The following is a 20,059-nucleotide window of genomic DNA, read 5'->3' on the forward strand; positions in this document are numbered from 1 at the left end:
AAAAAGATGTGAGATTTAAGAATGATAATGACAAACTTTTCTTTGTGACCAAATTTTCTGCATTTTCAGGAATTATGGAAAGGGCAGTTAGGGAATCTTAGTATATGGTATGTGAGGAACATCTATTTCCAAAACATATTACCTTTTCATACAGTAGATACAATAATGTAAAAGAGATGCTAAGTGGTAATGTGAGAAAAGATAAACTAGGTGGCAGAGTTGGGGCATTTACTTGTGGTAACTGTTCAATAGTAGTATGTTATAAAAACGTTTAATAATAGCTAATTGAGTATTAATTAGAACACTGATTGTATAATTGATGGATGAGGCACTTTTTGTGTATAAATTAGATCAGTTTGTAATAATGAATTATTCCTGAGAAGGTGACAAGCTGAGGTACCAGAATAAAGTGAAATATAGATCTATGTGGTGGAGCTGGCTTTTTTGAGTTTCTTTTTTTTCCGTTGTTGTTGTAATTTACATTTATCAATGATATAGGTCGATAAAAAGATCATAATTTAGACTCTTTATTTTGTTTCAGGATAGGAGATAAAAACAAAGATTTCCATGAAGGAGAAATATTTGAATTATATTTGACTTGTTCAAATACTTTCAATAAAATACTTAATATATTATCTGGGATTAATTTATATAGTGTTGAAATTTTACCCTCTAGACCTGGGGCCTTATTTGATTTAAGATTATTGATTTGATCTTTTAACTCTTTAAGGGAAAATGATTTATTAATTCTAGATTTTTGTTCTTTAGTTAACTTATATTGTAGATTATCTTTCAAAATCTATCAGTTACATTATTATTATTATCAAAAGTTAATTTCTTATTATTAAATTCTTCATAATATTTTCTAAAACATTCCAATATGTATTTTAGATTAGTTGCTTATTTAATTATATATACTTGCTTAAATGTTATTTCTTTATTATAATTAATATTTATATTTTTTAGATCTAATAGCCAATCTGTATAAACTTTTTGGATTTATTGCGTAAGATTGTAACTTCAATGTTTCCAAATTTATTGAAATTATATGATGAAGTACCTCCAGATATTTTTGATTTAACATTTTAACTCAGTTTTTACAGATTGCATCATATTATTTTAAATTTCATTTCAAATTATCTACATTAGATTACAAATAATGCAATTCCTTATCCCACTCCCTCTTCTTACATAAATACCAATGTTTATTTTTTCCATATAAATAAGCTTTTAATGAATCCCATACAATAACTTCTGTAACTTATTCATTATTAATTTAAATACATTGATTTAATTCCTTTAAAAACATTGTTTAAAATCTTTTATTTGTACTATATATGGAAAAATTCTTTGACAATAAATCTAATTACTAAGTTTCAAAGTAAACAGAAAGGTAACGGCACTGTGGTCAGATAAAGGACATGAAGTTATCAGCACATCTTCAATGTTGGTATATAAACTATTGGAAGTGAAAATGTTGTCAATATTTGTTTGAGTTCCAAATCTGCATGAATACTGTCTATAGTTAAGAGAATTTGTTAATTTTATACCATATTTAGTGAATTAAAAACATGTTCTAAATGTTTAGCAACTGAGGATAATTTGGGTTTTCTGCCATTCTTAGTATGTTTATTAGATACAATGCAATTGAAATCTCCTGCAATAATCAATTCACCTTTTGCATATAAGATTATTATGTCTAAATATTTCTTAGCAATGTTATCTCTAATCCTTGGTATTCAATAAGTATTCACAAAAGTATATTTTTTTATTAATTTCTACTACTACTAATCCCAACACGCTATGTCTATCAGAAAAGTATTTAATACTTTAGACATAGCTAAAGAATTTCTCCAAAGTATGAGAGTGCCTCTTCTTTTTGATTTAAATGAGAGCTCACAAGAATTGAATAGTCCTTCAGCAATAATCTATCTGTATCCTATCCTCTGTTAAGAAATGTGTTCCTTGTAAGAAAAATTATGTGAGCTTTATGTATCTTTCAGTATTTATTTAAACAACTCCTCTTCAAAGGGCTATTAAGTCCATTAATATTTAAGGAGACATTTATAAATCGACATTTAGAAAAAAATCTATAAAAGCTGACATCAAATGATTTAGTACAAAGGATAATAATCAAATAATTGCAATTGTTTGTTATGGACAAATCTTTAAAGACTAGAAACATTTGTTTTATTTATTTAACATTTGTTTACTGGGAAAGTCCGACTTGAAACAAAGTAAATTTTTAGTGGAGGCCCGGGGAGAAACACTCCAGACATATGTCATTGTAATGTGGGAGGAAACCAGAGGACCCAGAGAAAACCTACATGAATACAGGGAGCACATGCAGACCCCACACAGAAGGCACTCCAGCCAAAAACTGAACCAGAGAACTTCTTCCTGTGAGTCAACAATGCTACGATTGCACCACTGCTCCATCCTGCATCTAACCTAACATTCAAACCACTTAAAATGGAATTAAAAAATCCTGATTTGATGATATAATCCTACAAATCACTCACTAACACACCCATTTCATTACCAACAAACTAAACAGTTGCTACCACTTCTTAATTATAATATAATAATATTAAAAAGTAACAAATGAGTAAATCATAGATAATACATAATTCATATAGCAAAACAAAAATGAATGTAATCATTTGTAAATATTCAGTTTAAAAAACATCATCGCATGCTATTCTTCTTAGACCTTAAATCCAATAAACAATTAAACTTATAAATATTAAGATCAGCAATCTTATAAATCAACATAATTTCCCCAAAGTCTAAAAAATTTAAAAAGACCTTTTTTGCATCCAACTAAGTCAAAACTATCAGTACTACAAATAAATAGATCAGATTAAATATTAAATAATAACAGAAAGTACTACATAGTGATATATTGATATTTATAATTACAGAATTATAAAGTTTGAAATAATAATAATAGTAAAATCATATTATATATTACTAAATATATCAGAATCTTCTCCAAAATAATAAATCTTAAATTTTCCCATCAATCAAAAAATATCTTTTCCGATAAATTATTCCTTGTCAAATAGTGCATTAAATGATGTCTGCAACAATTGAGACATGGAAAATAATGATTATGTGAGTAAAGTTTATTGCCTGTCTCTAATCTGTTTTGTGGCATACATTACAAGTTCCTATTAACAATGTAACTGAGTCAAGTTCTGCATAACATAGTGATAGGCTGCATTAATTATATGGCAAATTACAGCGGATAACAAGTATAGAAGTCATATTAGTATTATGGAACAAAACTGCTTATATCAGACCTATATGGTAATATGTAGCCCTATCAGTATTATCATGAACAGTACATATTTCTATACACAGCAGAGTTAATACAGAAACACACACAATGAGCAACTATACATCTGCATGGCTTATAGCAATATTTCAATAGATATTTCTAGTGTGTAAATAAACACAGATAATTGTTTGCTTGTATTTTTGGCCCTTTGTCCTCCATCATGTTAGGCCTTACTCAAATCCCTTGCAGCAAAAGGTCAAGAGGTATAGTGGGGTAGTGAAAACAATAACAATGCTTCACAAAAAGAAGTTCTCCAGTCTTCTTCTTCTTTCAGCTTTTCCCGGTTAGGGGTTGCTACAGCGGATCACCTGTCCGCTCATGATTGGCAGTGGAGTTTTACAGTGTCTAGTTGCCAGCCCGGCACCCAACCTTCCACAGAAGGCACACACATGCACACACTCACACCTAGGGCCAATTTAGAGTGTCCAATCCACCTACTGCATGTCTTTGGGATGTGGGAGGAAACCGGAGCACCCGGAGAAAACCCACATGACCACAGAGAGGACATGCAGACTCTGCACAGAAGTCACCCCAGCCAAGGATCGAACTGGAGGAACTCTTGTTGTGTGGTGACAATGCTAACCACTGCACCACCATGGTTCTCCAGTACCGGTCTCAAATGGTGTACCTTCGTTATAGAGTCTGCATGTCTTCCCTGTGTTCCCATGGATTTTTGCCTGTATCCTGGCATCCTGCAACATCCCAAAGAAATGCAGTAGATGTTTTGGCAGCTGTAAGTTGTCCATAGATATGAGTGTGTGTGTGTGTGTGTGTGTGTGTGTGTGTGTGTGTGTGTGTGTGTGTGTGTGTGTGTGTGTGTGTGTGTGTGTGTGTGTAGAATAACAATGACTGTTTATGGCATAACTGCAGAAGTTAGATGTGACTCAAAAATATTGAATGGAAGGATGTATAAAATAAAAAAGTGAAGGAAGAGAAAATAGGTTATATAGTCTTTATAAAAATAATGAATATTAACACATAACTGAAGTTCTGACTCTTGTGCTGACTCTTGAGTGGAGAGCCAAAAGTATTTGCAGTTCTGTGGAATTCCAAATAAGCATTTCTTTGAAGGTCTAGATGCATCTTTCAGCAAGGTTACTTAAGCAGATAATGATTTGAAGATTTCAGATAAAGAATCAATAACTAATGTAAACAAATCAATACTCCAAGAATTACAGTGATTTAAATTTTGTACTTCTGTAGCCCCTTAGCTTTTCATACAGTTTCACAAAATACAGTATACTTTTGCTTTATACATTTTTAAGTTCAAATGTTATAACACACAGGCAAAACAGAAGATATGAAAAAAAGTCTGAGATGCCAAGTTATCTGTTGAATAACCATATATACTTTGCTAGGATAATTTGAAACAGATACTGACTTAGCTTCACAGGTGCAAAGAGTTATATGGCATAGAATTGCCAAACCAGTAAACATAGCATAGACTATTTTTTTATATATAACTTAATTATTTTCTGCTTTTCTATGGAGCTATTTAGTTGTCATGACTTGCACAAGATTCTTAAGTAGTGAAAATATTTTAAAAAGCCTCACATTATAACATACAGATTTTGACCATTATGAAATTCATGAATTATTGAACAAGATCATCCAAAACATTATGTAAAAGTTACAATGGCACATTTAAAGAAGTGTAAATTACACAGTTTGATTTACATTATTAGCTAAACAGTCATCAGAAGCTCAAGTTCATGACTATAGTGGAAATGCAAGTGTGTGTGCGTAGTTGCTAATTATTGAGCACTGTGAAATATCACAAATATGAAGCCTGCAGAATGAAAAAAAAAACATAGATCAATGAAGGATTGCTGTAAATTATATCTTAAACCTCTAAAATTATTTTCCCTTCTTTTCTTTATTCCTTTTTGTGTTAACTAATCAAATAAATATTGGTCCTAAATAGTCTCAAATGAAGATGTTATCTCTTGAAAGACAGCTTCATAACTAATTATATTGCAAACAAGAACTTTAAATGTATATTTTTAAATCAATACATACTTAAAAGACTTTGTATGTTTTATTCTTCAGTTTATTCTGCTTGTTACAACATTCCAAAGACTTACTTTCTGTAATGGTTGGGTCAAAGTTCAAGATATACTTTCTTCTGTTGGAGAAAGTACAAGACGAAGATCTCAACAGCTGCAATTTTAAAAATAAGCTTGAGGTATTAAATAATGTATTCTATTAAAACAATGTGCTCTGAGCAGGGAAAGTGAAAACAGATAGTTATGTTTGTAAATGGCTCACAATCACATTTAACAACTCGTGAATTAAAAAAGGAAAGTTATTGAGCCATTTTCAATGGAAACAAGACTATTATTGCTAAATAAATGTATATTCCAGTTTCTATCCAAAGTTATAGTCAAAACAAAAAAAAATGACAATTTCAATTAAACCCCAATAGAGGACATACAGCACCCACATTAAACCCATTAACAAAACAATATTAAAGAAACATCAACAAATAGATATTATTCAACTCAAACCATTCCGAACTGCACCCATTATAAAGATGATAGAGTCTATTGTTAATAATTATATTCAGAAGACAGAACATTTATAGTTAAAGGTATATTATTTAAACAAATAGGAAAAATGAAATGTATCAATAAACAGAAGTGAAGCTGACATTCACTTTAACACATCTCATCCTACTATTAATACTTTACCTTCTAAGTTAGAAATTAAATAAAGAGACTACTTACATATTAATGAATAAATTGCTACAAGTAACAGAAAATAAGTGTTTTGATAAATAAAAAAAGGCTTTTTTGTTTGTGGATTATATTTGAAGATAAACTTTTAAAGATGGAAAAATTGAATTCCTGAGGGCAAACTATTTAAACTGAGTAGGACAATTGACAAAACTTTTACTTTTCTTTAAATTTTTTTTACTAATTTTATCATTTGTTGACCAACCATTTTTTGTTGCTTGTCTTTTTAAACTAGTAAGAGCCAATGCATATTTTCAGCTTGCTCAAATAATGTATTTATTTTTTGGGAAAAATCCATCGCATTTTCCATAGTGCTAAAGGTTTTTTGACCGACAGGTAAAAAAAAATAATAATAACTCTAGTTGGAAAGATTGGCTGAGATGCAATGTTTCGTTTCTTTAAGCTTTTTATGAATGGAATACATGTTTCCTTTGGGTCATAACTGATGTAGCACAGTGATTATCAAACCTGACAGTGCTTTCTTTCATTTTTATTGGACAACTTGCCCAAGAAGATTTCAGCACCAGGTCTTTATCCTGGCTGGAGAAGAATTCAACAATAACTGATCTGGGAATGGGAGGGTTTTTCCTCAAACACTAAGTTGAAAGAGCCCTATCTATGTGTTCTCTCAATACCAAAAGAGAGAGCTTTTGGCAGGTTTAAAGCTTTAGGTAACCAGCTATTTAAAAACTGTAATATATTTTCACCTTCCTTCTCTGGAATTCCATAAATCCTTACATTATTTCTCCTAGATCTACTTTCTAAATGTTCTATTTTCTCCATAAGCAATGTCTTCCACTTTAAAAGGAATTTTATGTGATTTTCATTTTCTGCCATTCTTCTATCTATGTCATTTACTGCAGCCTATATTGTTGAGATCTGTGCAGATTGTTGTTTTATAACTTCATTTAACATATCTATTTGTTTTTTTTTTCAATCTTCTTTTATGTTGCCCATTTTGGTGTCAAGTTTATCCAATCTAAAAGAAAGTTCCTGGATACTGCCAAAAATAGATTATAGTTCCTTCTTACTGTATTATTTTGAGACTTAACTTTAGAGTGGCTCATTTTGTCAAAAACAGTCAATAAAAGTTTTGACAGCAAAAAGTTAAAGAAAATTCATACAGACTTGATATTTCTTTCAAAAAGTAATCCAAGTTATTTTAGAAGGCTTAAGATATGGATGAAGATACGTTTTTGTTAAGTTTGTATAATAAAATCCTGTCAGAAAAAATAAAAGAAAGTAGAGCAAAAACTCTGTGCTGCTAGCAGGTCACCATCGTGGTGCCATTGGAAATGTTTTCATAGATATTTTTACAACTCAAGCAGACTCCTAATAATTTTTCCCAAAGTAGATGGCAAATGTTGAAGGTGTGATGGGGAAGAAAAAAGGTAACCAGGAACATATGTTTTGAGATTGTAATGAGTTGGCAGATTTTTAAAATTCCCTACAGAGTGATCTGTCACAAATATTTGGTGAACAAATGTCTGCAACTAAGGAAATGATTTTTTGAGATGAGATATAGGATCTGAATTGCCAAAACATAGTAAGGCCTTGTTAAGTTTAATTCTTGTGGCTGTCAAAAAAGCAGTTACTAGAAAATGTAAATCAAATTCTAACCAACTGTATTTGAAGTAGTGAATATTGTAACAGAGACAAAAAAACTGCAAGTGGGATCTTTAGAAAAAGGTAGGAGCAAATTACACAGGAAAAAAGGACATTGTGGAAACAATACATGCAGAATAATGTTTCTGAGGAGGAGTGAGGTTTAAGGGAAGGCAGAAACTGAACACTTTTATGTAATGTTCGATTGATGATAATTATATAAAAGAATATTTGTATGTGATGCATAATGTTTGTAACTGTGAATGTGTTAACATTGTTTATTTTATTGTCTATAAATATAAGTTTGCCAATGTCTTAAGTGTTAATTCAATGAAAGTGTTAAAAAAGAATACATCAGTTAAAGCTTTCATCTCTGCTACAATTTCTCATGCTTTTTTCACATTCCATTTCTTCTTATATAACACATTTTTTATTATTCCCATCCAAAGCTCAAAGATGCACCTTATCTATTAAATATGTGCCTTTTTTTCTTTCTTTCCATTATAAACTTCATACTCAACATTATACCTGGACAATTTACAAAAAAAATGTCTTGCATAATTTTACCCTCCATTAACTGCTCAAAATTTTGCAGCCTTTTGCATTAAAAAGATGCATGTCCCATTGTCTCTTCTCCTTCACACCTAGTATAAGAACATTTCCTGTTATTTCCTGCCTTATACTTCATACAGTAGAGAATCAATTATCTGAACATAGATTATCTGAAATTTCAATTATCTGAATGCAGCCTTCCAAAGTTTTCATGTAGGAAAAATCATAGTGTGAATATGTAAATGTTATACATATCCGCTTGTGAGTTTTTTGAGCTTCTACTACAATAATATACCATGCTGTTTTGTACTTGGAGTATATTTGTTTTATTTTTCTTGTTTAATATTAATTAAAAACATTTTTAGAAGTTTTTTATCCAGTTTAATTATATGTTTGATTATCCAAACAGTTCGATTATCCGAACTATCTAAGGCCCCAATTAGTTCGGGTAATCAACTTTCTACTGTATAACCTTTCCCTATCAGTTTATTATTAATTTATTTGTACAAAATCAGCAGTAACTGAACTGCATTCCCATGCACAACTCTTTGCTATTGAGAATTGTTATTATATGGTCAAATCTTTGAAAGACTAAAATTCATACTACCACTTTATCACTGCCGCATGCCATTTTCTTCAGTCCTTAGTATTTCTTTCAGAAACTTCTTTCCATAATCACCTCTTTGCATAATAATTATAATAGCATCCTAAATCTTATAATCTTTTCTTCCTTTTTGACAAAACCTTCCCACTGTGTAATATCATATATGCATAGTAAAGTATCAATCACTACATAGTGGTCCACCAAATCCAAAAGCAGAGATGCAAAATAAATCTGTATGAATTATTTGTAATCCCCTTTTTCTTTCTTTGTACAGACTATTGTCCTCTTACTAGGACTGTGACAAAACTCTCCAAATTATCCAAAGGAAACACTTAGCAACATTTTTTTTTTCATTTTCCTTCTAAATGATATACTCTCCCATAATAACTAAGCATTCATATCAGCACACTTTTAATGAGATATACTATTTTCTGAAATTAAATATTAAAGTCCCTCCAAAATTGAATATCCTTTAAGGTTCCTATTATTCTTTTCCATTCTTTTTCTCACATCCACTCTCATTATTAAATGAAGGCCTACCATATCAATAAAAGTCTCTTGACATTTCACCTTTACATATGTTTCCCTTTTAACCATATAATTTACACTTTTGCACATTCAGTTATAGGCCTACACCTCATGATATATGCAGATGTCCAGAAATCCAAAAGAAAATCTTTTTCCATCAAACTTAAAGCAAAAGCAAACATGAATATAGCTGGCACACATTTTTTTTCATTTATTACACAACTTAAATATCTGCTCTGTTTATATATTTATTTATTGACATTTGTTTACTGGGAAAGTCTGACTTGGTATGTGTGCCCTTTTTCAGAGGAACCATGGGTATAAAAGCTCCAGGGTATCATTGGCTAGGCTTGTATAGGCCCTAGGGCCAATAGCCTAGTACCTACCTATGAACCTATATCTAATGCAATCAATATTTACAATAACAAATTTTATAATAAACTTTCAATTAATACATAGCATACTAATCAGTATAATAAAAATCTGTATTGATATTCACAAACATTAATATAGAAATATTGTAATGAGACTTTAGAGATAGAAGAGTGGTGTATAAGATAGGTTGGATTAATTTAAGAAATACATTAGAGTGCAGTATTGGAGGTGGATAAGCAAGTTTAAGTTTTAAAGAAGCAACAAAATATTGGTTGTGCTAATTAAAAATAGGTATAGTAGTTTGTGTACTTTAATAAAGTGAAATATTAAAAGGAAGATAAGGAGGTTAATTGATTTAGTGCTTTAAAAAGAGGTATAAGAAAGGTGATGAAGGGTGTTAGGAGAGTTACCTCCCAGAATAGAAACAGGATGAAGCCAGGAAGTCTTTCTTTTCTATTTCTGAATTAATGTTTCCTGATCCTTCTTCAGCCATTCTTCTCTCAGTCTGTTGTATGTACACCATTCATTTTGTCTTAGCCTATATCCCTTATTTAATTACTGTAGGGTTTTGAATACTGTATCTGAACTCTTGCACCTTCCTTTGTTAACTCTCTCTTTCCTCTTATCCCCATTTTCCTTCCATTTGTCTACATTTCTTCAGTATAAAAGTATTCCATTCATCTTCTTTGTCATCATGCCATGTTGCACATCTCTTTACTGCCTCCTCATTCATTCCCACCTTCCTATTTTCACTCTGTCATCTTGGTCTTCCCCTTAATCTGTACCCACCAAAGTAGATTATATGCTAAGTTATGCATGATTATACGTGGGAGTTTCCAGCTCCCTTTTGTTTTATTCAGTCTTTCTTTTTTGAGATCCTTCTCCCTTTTGTTTTCTCTTTCACTTTCCCTTTCTCTTTCTGTTTCTCAATCCACAATTATAAGTCCTTCTGTAGTTTTAGTAATTTCCTCTTTGTGGAATATTTTTTTGGCAGTATTCCATAAAGACTTCTCTAACCCTGCTGTCCTCCTTTGTGATCTCTCCCCCTTTATTGCTAATGTTCAGCACCTCTCTCTCTTCTCACCTTTTCCTTTTGTATACTTCTTTGCTAGATGTTTCCCGATTCCTCTCCAGTTTCCAACAGTCGTCCTTTCAGAGCCACTGCTCTACTTCCACTGCATTTATTAACTTTTCCTCTATTTAAGTTTTTATTACTACTTCATCTGTCTGCTGTGCTACTCTGCTTATGCCATTTTTCCACATTTCCCTTTGTACGGTACTCAGTTCTCCTCCCAGTTTTGTTATATCCTCCTTCTTTTGCCTTCTTTTCCACCCATGCTCTCTCATGATTTTCTCCTAACCACTGCTTTGATTACATCCCACTAGTGGTTTCCTATTGCTGTCTTGTCTATAATGCTCTCTTCCACTCTTTCCTCTACTAATTTTTGTAATTGCTGCTTCCTGTCCTGACCTTTCCACTTGTAACTCACCTAGGTCCTTTCTAACCCTTTCCCTTACGATCTCTCTTTCATTATTTCTATTTTTACTGCTGTCCAATATGTACTTCTTCTGTATTTCTATTTCCTGCACCATTTTTAGTTTTGTCTTTCTGTATTATCCTTTTATGTCTACTCACTTGAATTAAGCAATTTCAGGTAAATGTGTAGACCTCTTCAGGGTGTCTTTCCTTCCATATATCCTTCCACAAGCCTTCATTTATGTTCCTTTCTAAGGCTTGTTTCATGTTTATACTGTATTCTCTTTTGCCAAACAGCTTAACTTTCTTGGGATCTTGTGTCACATTGAAGTCACTTCCAATGATTTCCTATCCATCCCTTTTTATCTGATTCCATTCTTCAAAGAACCTGCTATAATAGTCCTCTGTATCCTTGTTGGAGCACACAGGTTTGCTGTTCTCCAGCTCCTTTTATGTAGTCATCCTTGCCAGATGATCCATCTCCCCTCCCCACTTTTCTTCCCCTTTTTAGATACTACATGCAATCCCTTTCTGAAAAAGTAGCCACTCCCCTATTTCCATCCCCTGTTTTATTTTACATTTCTCCCTTGGGGCACTCTGGGCTCAAGATCTTCCCTCCCTCTTTTACCTTTAATTTGGTCTCCTGAAGTAGCAGCACATCCCCTTGCATCCTACCCACTCTTCTATGTTTTTTTTTCCCTTTTGATCAGTTGCAAAGCACCCTCTTCCCTGTTTGCCACTTTAATTCTGTGTTCATTTCTTTCTGTTCTCTTTGGTTTTGTACCTTTGTACCTCCACCCCCCCCCCTCCCCACCACCACCCACACACACACATACATCACTGCCTTTGAACATCTCTTTTTTTCTGGGTTTTCCTGCTGAGCTGGACCTTCTGTCCTTTGGCCTTTGTCTATGCTCAATCCCCTCACCCTATAAAACTTTTTCCCAGATCTGTTTTGGCCCTGTCCTTCTTATTCTCACTTTTCTATGATTGCCTCCAATTTGTTGATTGCTCCTGTTTATATCTCCCCTTTCCCATAGCTATGGCTTGTTTCCCTTGCATTTCATCCTACTTTTGTGACAATTTTGTGCATTATATTTAACTCTGCTGCAATACATTGCAGCTGAACCTAAGACTGGTGTTTTCATGATTCTTTCTCTTTCTTTCTTTCTTTCTTTCTTTATTTCTTTCTCTGCTTCCCCAGTTTTTCATTCAGGTATGCCACAACAGTGGAACAGGTTAAAAGCTTAAAGTATTTGGGTGGGGTGGTAGAGGAGAAGGGAAGTCTGAATGAGGATGCCAAAGCTAGAATCAGAGGTGCTGCAGCCAACTGGCACAGAGTGGCAGGTGTAGTACATACAAAAGAATGCCAAAGAAGCTCAAAAGTAAGGTGTACAGAACAGTGCTGTGACCGGTACTACTGTTTGGTATGGAAACCTGGGCAGTAAATACAGAGCAGTTGAGGAATCTAGAGGTGATGGAGATGAAGTACTTGAGATGGGTGGTAGGGTGCACACTGTGGGACAGATGAAGAAATGAGGTCATAATAGCAGAAGCCAAAATAACTCCAATTGCAGAAAAGGTCAAAGAGAACAGATTATGGTGGTTTGGGCACATGTGCAGAAAAAAAGAAGACAATCTGGTGAAGGGGATTAAGGACAGACAAGAATATGTCAAGAGGAAACAAGGGCATCCAGTAAAGAGGTGGATGGATTGTGTGAGAGAAGATTTGTAGCAGTCAGACATGATGTCAAAGAAGGCAGGGGAGTGGCATTCAATAGACAGAGATAGCGACAGTTAACACAACACTCCAACCGCGTATAGAAAATGGGAAAAATGGGATTGAGTATGATGATGATGATGTATGCCACAATGCTTTTCCCCATAGCTTGAAAGAGAAAGCTTATTTTTATATAAAAATACAAACATTATAAAATACTGTGTATCATGCGAAAGATCATGTAACAGCAATCTGCTTATTACCCCTCCCTTTACCCAGTATATTTCTGTTTCTGCCACAGTACAGTGCATTAAAAAAAAATCTTACGTTTGAATAGTGTCCCATGTTCACATATCACATTAGTCATTTTTAGTATAATTTAATTCCTTTCTCCTGTCACTTCTGTGACTTTAGTGTCTCATTTCTTTTGGCATGGATTCATGACCCAATTCCTCCTTTCTATGGAGTTTAATGAGAAAAATCCACACATTCTTTCTTGCACTGTCTCTCATTTCTACTTGCATTTCTCCCTTTATGACCAGGCTGTACAGTTCCTGAATGCCTCTCTCCCTGTGGCCTCCTCCTCTGGTCCATTTTCTCACCACTGTATCATTTTGCTTTTCTTGCCTCCACGTTTGACCAGTCCAACCCTCTAGAATCCAACAGTGCATCTGAATCCCCTAAGACTTCAATGGCATTGACTCACCTTTGATGGTATATTCTTCTGCTTCTCGTATTTCTGTCCCTGCTTCTGTTGTTAAGCCTATCAAGCTCTTCTCTTCTGCCAAATTTATGCTTTTGTCAGCTTCTTGTCTTCTTATGTATGATTTTTTGTGTACTTCCCTCATATTTTCTTTGTTTTCCATGTCATTTCCTCTATTTCTGCTGTCTGCTATACCCTGGATTTTGTCTGCCCAATTATTTCATTACCATCTCTCTGTGTGCCTTTGTATACTTCCTCTTTAATTCTTTATCCCCACATGTGCATCTATAACAGATGTTCTCCATTGTGCTTGCAATTCTACCTCCCCTCTAGCCCTTCACTATATAACCTGCCAGTCCATTTCTGGTGGGACATTTGAATTTGTTTGTTTGTGTCATTTTTCTCCATCCTCCACTATGCAAAAATCTCTGTAACATAAGCTCATACTTCTCCCTCTGTGTGGAATCTTATCTGTTTTCCTTCTATATGGGTAGCCCAGTGGTACAGCAGTTATTGTTGTCACCTCTCATCAAGAGGTTCTATGGTTCAGGTCTCGGCTAGAGTGCCCTCTGTGCAGAGTCTGCATGTCCTCCCTATGTTTGCGTGTGTTTCCTCTGGGTGCTCTGGTTTCCTCCCATATTCCGAAGACATGCTTCTGGAGCATTTCTCCCTGTGCCTCCACTGAAAATGGTCTCTGTCCCAGTCAGACTTTCCCAGGAAACAAATGTTAAATAAATAAATATATATATATATATTACAGTTAAGCTATCAATCAATACAAGAATTACTTGGGCTATCAGTGGCCCCAGCAAGCCAGACATTCCTTTTCTTAGTTGATGCAGTGAAACTGAATAATCCTCCACTACTCTTATGAACATACCATCAAAGGCTGTGAGTGTTTGTGTCAAAGCTTGCCTCATAACTTCTTCATTACATTTATAGCTATGGAAGCCCATGCTGAGTGTCTCAGCTATCCTCCTCTTGCACCTCTCATTCTACTACCTTTGTGGAGTCATTCTAATATTGATTCTTGTAATTTACATAAGTGAAATCTTTCCAGCAATGCCAGTGTCATTCTTTCCGTTCTGTATCCAAGACATGCCCTGACATTCCTGTTATCCTTATGTTTTTTCTAATGGATCTGTTTTATAGAAAATCCAGTTTTCCTGTTTGCCATTGCAGTTTTTTCTGTTTTTGTCAGCCTTGTACGGTGTTTCTGCACCTCTGATCTCAGAACCGTTCTGTCCCCTTCCTGGTTAGATTATTTCTTTCAGCATATTGGCTTATCTTTGCTGATTGACTATTGTTTCCCTCATTAGGTCTATATCATCAGTGACTGCCATCAGTTTTTGGAACAGTTTATTATGCTATTCCTCCAATGGATCACGTTTAAACTCCTCCACCTATTGCTCCCTTTTCTCTTTGACTACCATTGTTTTTTTTTTTTTTGGCAGGTAGAACTGCTGGATCAGTTATTTTTTCCTGGCCCTTTGTCCACTGCTCTGAGCCTAAGCAGCCATCTTGATTGGAGTCTCTAGCAGTCTCTCCCCCAATGATTTTATCTTTCAAAGAAATTTGTCATGCAGACTTTGACAATGTGAGATATTGTCAGCTATGCCAGGAGAAGTAGGGTAGTGGATGTGTAACACATGCCAGCACAGCTAGCTGGAATTTGGTAAAGAATTATATGTTATTTGAATATCAAACTGATTTGTATGGATGTGAGTGCTGGAAATGTATTTGTAAAGCTGCTTGTGATAAAATGTGCCAACACTGTACATGTATTATTGTAACTGTTGAAATGTATATATTATAATAGATGATACTGGAAGAGAAGAGGTTAATCTCAATCCACCTGACTTTGAAAAATAGTAAGAAATTAAATGATTTACCCTAAGCCATAAAGATGTTATCTCACAGTTTTAAATGCAGCCAGAGACAAAAGGTCTGTACTAAGAAGCTTCCCGCATTGTTATTGGGTTGAACTAATTCCTACTCTGGAAGGGTAGAGGTATGAAATTGTTTTATGATTTCCAGGAGCTGCAGCAGATCTTAGCAAGGCTTGTGTGTATGTGTTATTGACACATAGGTGCTAAATCCTGGCAGTTCATAGCAATACAAGGTTGTATGGGAACCAGAAATTAGATGACCAAATGTATGTGATGTCACTATGTAATCCATCATTAAAAACAATGTTTAATACTAGGTGAGACTGAAGTCTTATGGCACTGTTTTGTAACCTGACAAAGAATGATCTCTCACCTATTCATCTTCCCTTGCACTAATAAGTAACCAGGGAATACTATTTTCTAGATTAGTCAGGAAAATACAATGAGCTTAGATAAGTATTATTTTTCTGTAACTGTGTGAACTTGTCCACCTGTGCTATTTTTAATATTTCCTGTAACTGAAACTCTAGTGTTTATTGTAAATACATATTTAGTATTTTCATGTTCTTCTATTATTTATTATTAAATATATTTAAACTTGTTATTGTGGCTGGTCTTTTAGATAATATTTTAACATTTGAGTGTACTTATATCTATTGGTGACACTGTGGCCATGGTGAAAGCCTTGCTGTTGGAGCAGGACCATGAACCACTGGTTTCACAGAGAGGGTACTGGAGGACTTGGCATGGACATTCAGCTGAGTTCTCAACTCTATAGTTGTGCCAGTGGAGGAGTCTTATTGGGGACCTGGAGGAAGACAGAGAAACCCAGACTCCAGACTGAGTGTGTTCCCTGTCTGCGCTTAAGAGAATTTCTGCTTGATACACAAAGCTTCATCTGGAAATACTGGGTGTATCCATTTTTGTTCCAAGTGAAAGTTCCCCTCCAGTGTCAGTGGTGAGGATTCAAGCTCCTTGATTACTGGCACAGAGTGGGGACATCACACAGATCATGAATCTTAGTGAGATCTCACATCAATACTATCTTCCTATGTATTTTTATTTTTTACTTTCTTGTTTTACCTTCGTATCTCTTCACCCACTTAATTTATATCTGTCCAGAAGACATTATTTGCTTTGTTGATAATAAAATAGTCATATGCTCTGACTACTAACATGTTATACCTTTCAAAGAAGTAATTAATCAGAAAATAATCTATTATAATTTCTGTCTCACCTTTTATATGTATGCTGTTTATTTTCTGCTGTATACACATCAATTTGTCTGAAAATATTTTTTAAAATTCTTATGTGTCTGTCTTCTTTATCCATTCTACATCCCTCTAAATTAACATTTAAATAATCTACACAACAAATACGAGCATTAAACAGCAAGAAAGTTTCAACCTTTTTAAATAAATCTCTTCTTTCTGTCTCTCTCTCTCTCTTTCCTTTACCACAATATAGATACTAAATCTTATATGCATTATTTTTTACCCATAAATCACTAACCAGGACCTTCTCCAACACTGAAACAAGTATTTGCATTTAACAATTTTATTTTTATTTTATTCACTATGACTATTACTTCCCCTGAACATTCCATTTTATCAATGGACCATATTACTTCCCTCACCTTCCCACCCCCACTTCCATCTTATTTTAAATCCTTTCCTCTCTGCACTTATAAGTCTAATGTCCTGTAAACAAATTATTCTGGATTTTATTGCAGCAGCCATTCAAAAACAAACTCCTTTGTGCCCTCTTCTTAAAATTAATCATATTTAGAGATGAAACAACTTTCTTCCTTCTTTTTTGCCTGCCTTTCTCCTATAGTATTAACTGATTCCTGTAAGGGTCCTTTCACCCATTCTAACACAGTAAATCACAAGCACTCAGTTCACTTGAACCACATGTACCAATATGACTGTGCCATAGTCCATGTGGATGTTAATGACCTGAGACATACCTCCCTTTACTATGTGAAGCAAGACATGATCGAGCTGACTGATTATGTGTCTCAGGCAGATACGAGCCTAGCACTGAGAAGCATACTACCTTCTCCAATAATGATGACACTTCTCCAACAGAAAATTATTTATTTTAACAACTGGCTTAGTTTCTGGTGTCAGTCGAATGGGGTACAATATCTTATGGCCTGAGAGAACATGGCTGACAGACCACGCTGCTTTGTCAGGGATGGTCTGCACTTGTCCCCTCCAGGCTCTTGGATATTGGCAAGGACCATTTCTACCCCCATAGTGCCTTTTTTAGGTAATGCCTAACTGGTAAACCTACCAAATTAACTGAACTAATAAACGAATATATGAAGGTGGTGCTGCTCAATGTTAGTTTTCTTAACAAAAAAAATCCACTCCCTGCAAGCCTTCCTTTTCATGGAGAGTATATACATCTGTGTATTAATGGAGACATGGATTAAAGCCACAGAGAGTACCCCAGCAATGCAAGGTTATAATACCTTTTCACAATTTTCAACCAGCTACTGCACAGGAGGGAACTAGAGGTGGAGGAGCCTCAATGTATATTAAAACCAACCTCACAACCAGACTAGTTAAAGTGAATGAACCACTGCAACTCATACATGTGCAACTCACCATAAACAGAGTCTCGTACCATATCCATGAAATATATAGGTCTCCCTCCATGTACCAGGAAACCCATGCTACCTAACTCAATGTACTAGAGTCCCTCACTATTCAACCCAATATAATATTCATGGAGGATCTCAACTACCTCTCTGTAGAGTGGTAATCCTGCACCATTTGTAATGCTCTAGCCCAGTGATTCCTAAACTGTGCCAATACCAACATCCTGGAACAGTTGGTCCATTCTCCTGCCTTGGGTACAAATATCCTTGACTTTGTACTCACTAACATGAAGGGGCCAAAGTTTCTCACCCAGTGTGATGTCTTCATTCATCAGATTTGACCATAAGGCAGTATTTCTTGAAATAAAATTAAATCTGGGGATCCACTGAAACCAAAAAATTTCAGGAATTATTCCAAAGCTAACCTGTCTCTGCTAAGCAACACCTTGTATAAATTCCAAGCACTCCCAAGCCCAGTAAACACCATAGCATATGCTGAGCTATTTAAAAAATCTCTGTACAGCCATAGTAATAGCTGTATTGAATGTAATGTGCCCTCTCATATTAAAAATAAGACAAACTGAAAAGACAAGCCACCCTGGTGGACTCACAATATCAATCAGTTATACAACAAAAGAAAAAAATCTTGACCAAGCATAGGAGGAACAAAGCCATACATAGTAAAAGCCACTGACCAATCTAAATAGGCAGCTAAGAGGGTTAATTAATACTTCAAAAGCTAAATTTAAGAAAAAATAGCTTCCTGGGCAAAGGATAATCACAAATCTTTCTACAGCTATGTCCATAACCTCAGGGGAAATATGCAACAATCAACAGAAAGTATTGTAAATGGCATCACCCACACTGAACTGGAGGCCATTGCCAACCTTTTGGCTGACAGGTTCAGCTCAAATTTCTCCCTCTACTTCCCTCCTGACAGTCCAGTAGAAATACCGCATACCACACCCCTCCCCAACCATTACTAAGAAACAGGTCATCAATGCACTTACAACGGCCAAAACCACTGCATCTATGGGCCTTAATAACATCCTGGGATGTTTAATAAATAGCATGAAACATGACCTCTCTGGTCCACTTTAATTACTTTTCAGCTAAAACCTACAGCCAGGTTTTTTGCACAAGGAATAGGACATGGCTACATTCATTCCCCTGCACAAAGGAGGTCCAACCACTGACCAATTTAACTACAGGCCCATAAGTCTTACCAGCCTCATATGTAAGGCCATGGTTCATAGGTTCATAGGTTGGTGCTAGGCTATCGGCCTTAGGGCCTATACAAGCCTATCCAAACAATTCCCCGGATATTTCTTCCAGCAATATTAACTTCCCTGAACCCCTGTCTAGCAGGGCGACTGATGTAATCCCCAGGATGAATCTCCCATCTCCCATCCAATTTTCAAGGTTCCTCTTGAAGAGGGCCAAGGAGGTGCTTTGCTTGACATGTATGGGCAGTCTATTCCAGAGTATGGGGAGTCTCTGGGTCAGGAACCTATCCCTCCAGCATGGTTTATTTATTGTGATGACAAGGTTTAGATCCCTGGAGCATGTGGCTCTGAGGGATTGGGGTTTCTTTAAGTGGAGCATGTCCAACAGCTCAGGTTTTGATATGGCCTTGTATGTTAAGCAGAGATCGCCTCTGAGTAGACAATATGTCACAGAGTATAGCTGAAGTTTTTTTAGACGATCAGCATAGGGCATCTGCTATAGGCCTGTGCTTCTTTTAGTGAGGTATTTCTGTGGCCTTTCCAGCTGTTGCAGATGTCCTGTGAGGTACATACCAAATGGGCGTTGTACTCTATAATGGGTCTAATGAGGGATGAGTACAGTGGGACAATGACCTCCTTTTTTCTGGATGAAAAGTCCTTAGTGATGAGGTGTGCCACATAGAAGGATTTCCTG

This window comes from Protopterus annectens, chromosome 7.part0 (genome assembly GCF_019279795.1).
Source record: "Protopterus annectens isolate FY-2018-M chromosome 7.part0, PAN1.0, whole genome shotgun sequence".
Taxonomy (NCBI): Eukaryota; Metazoa; Chordata; order Ceratodontiformes; family Protopteridae; genus Protopterus; species Protopterus annectens.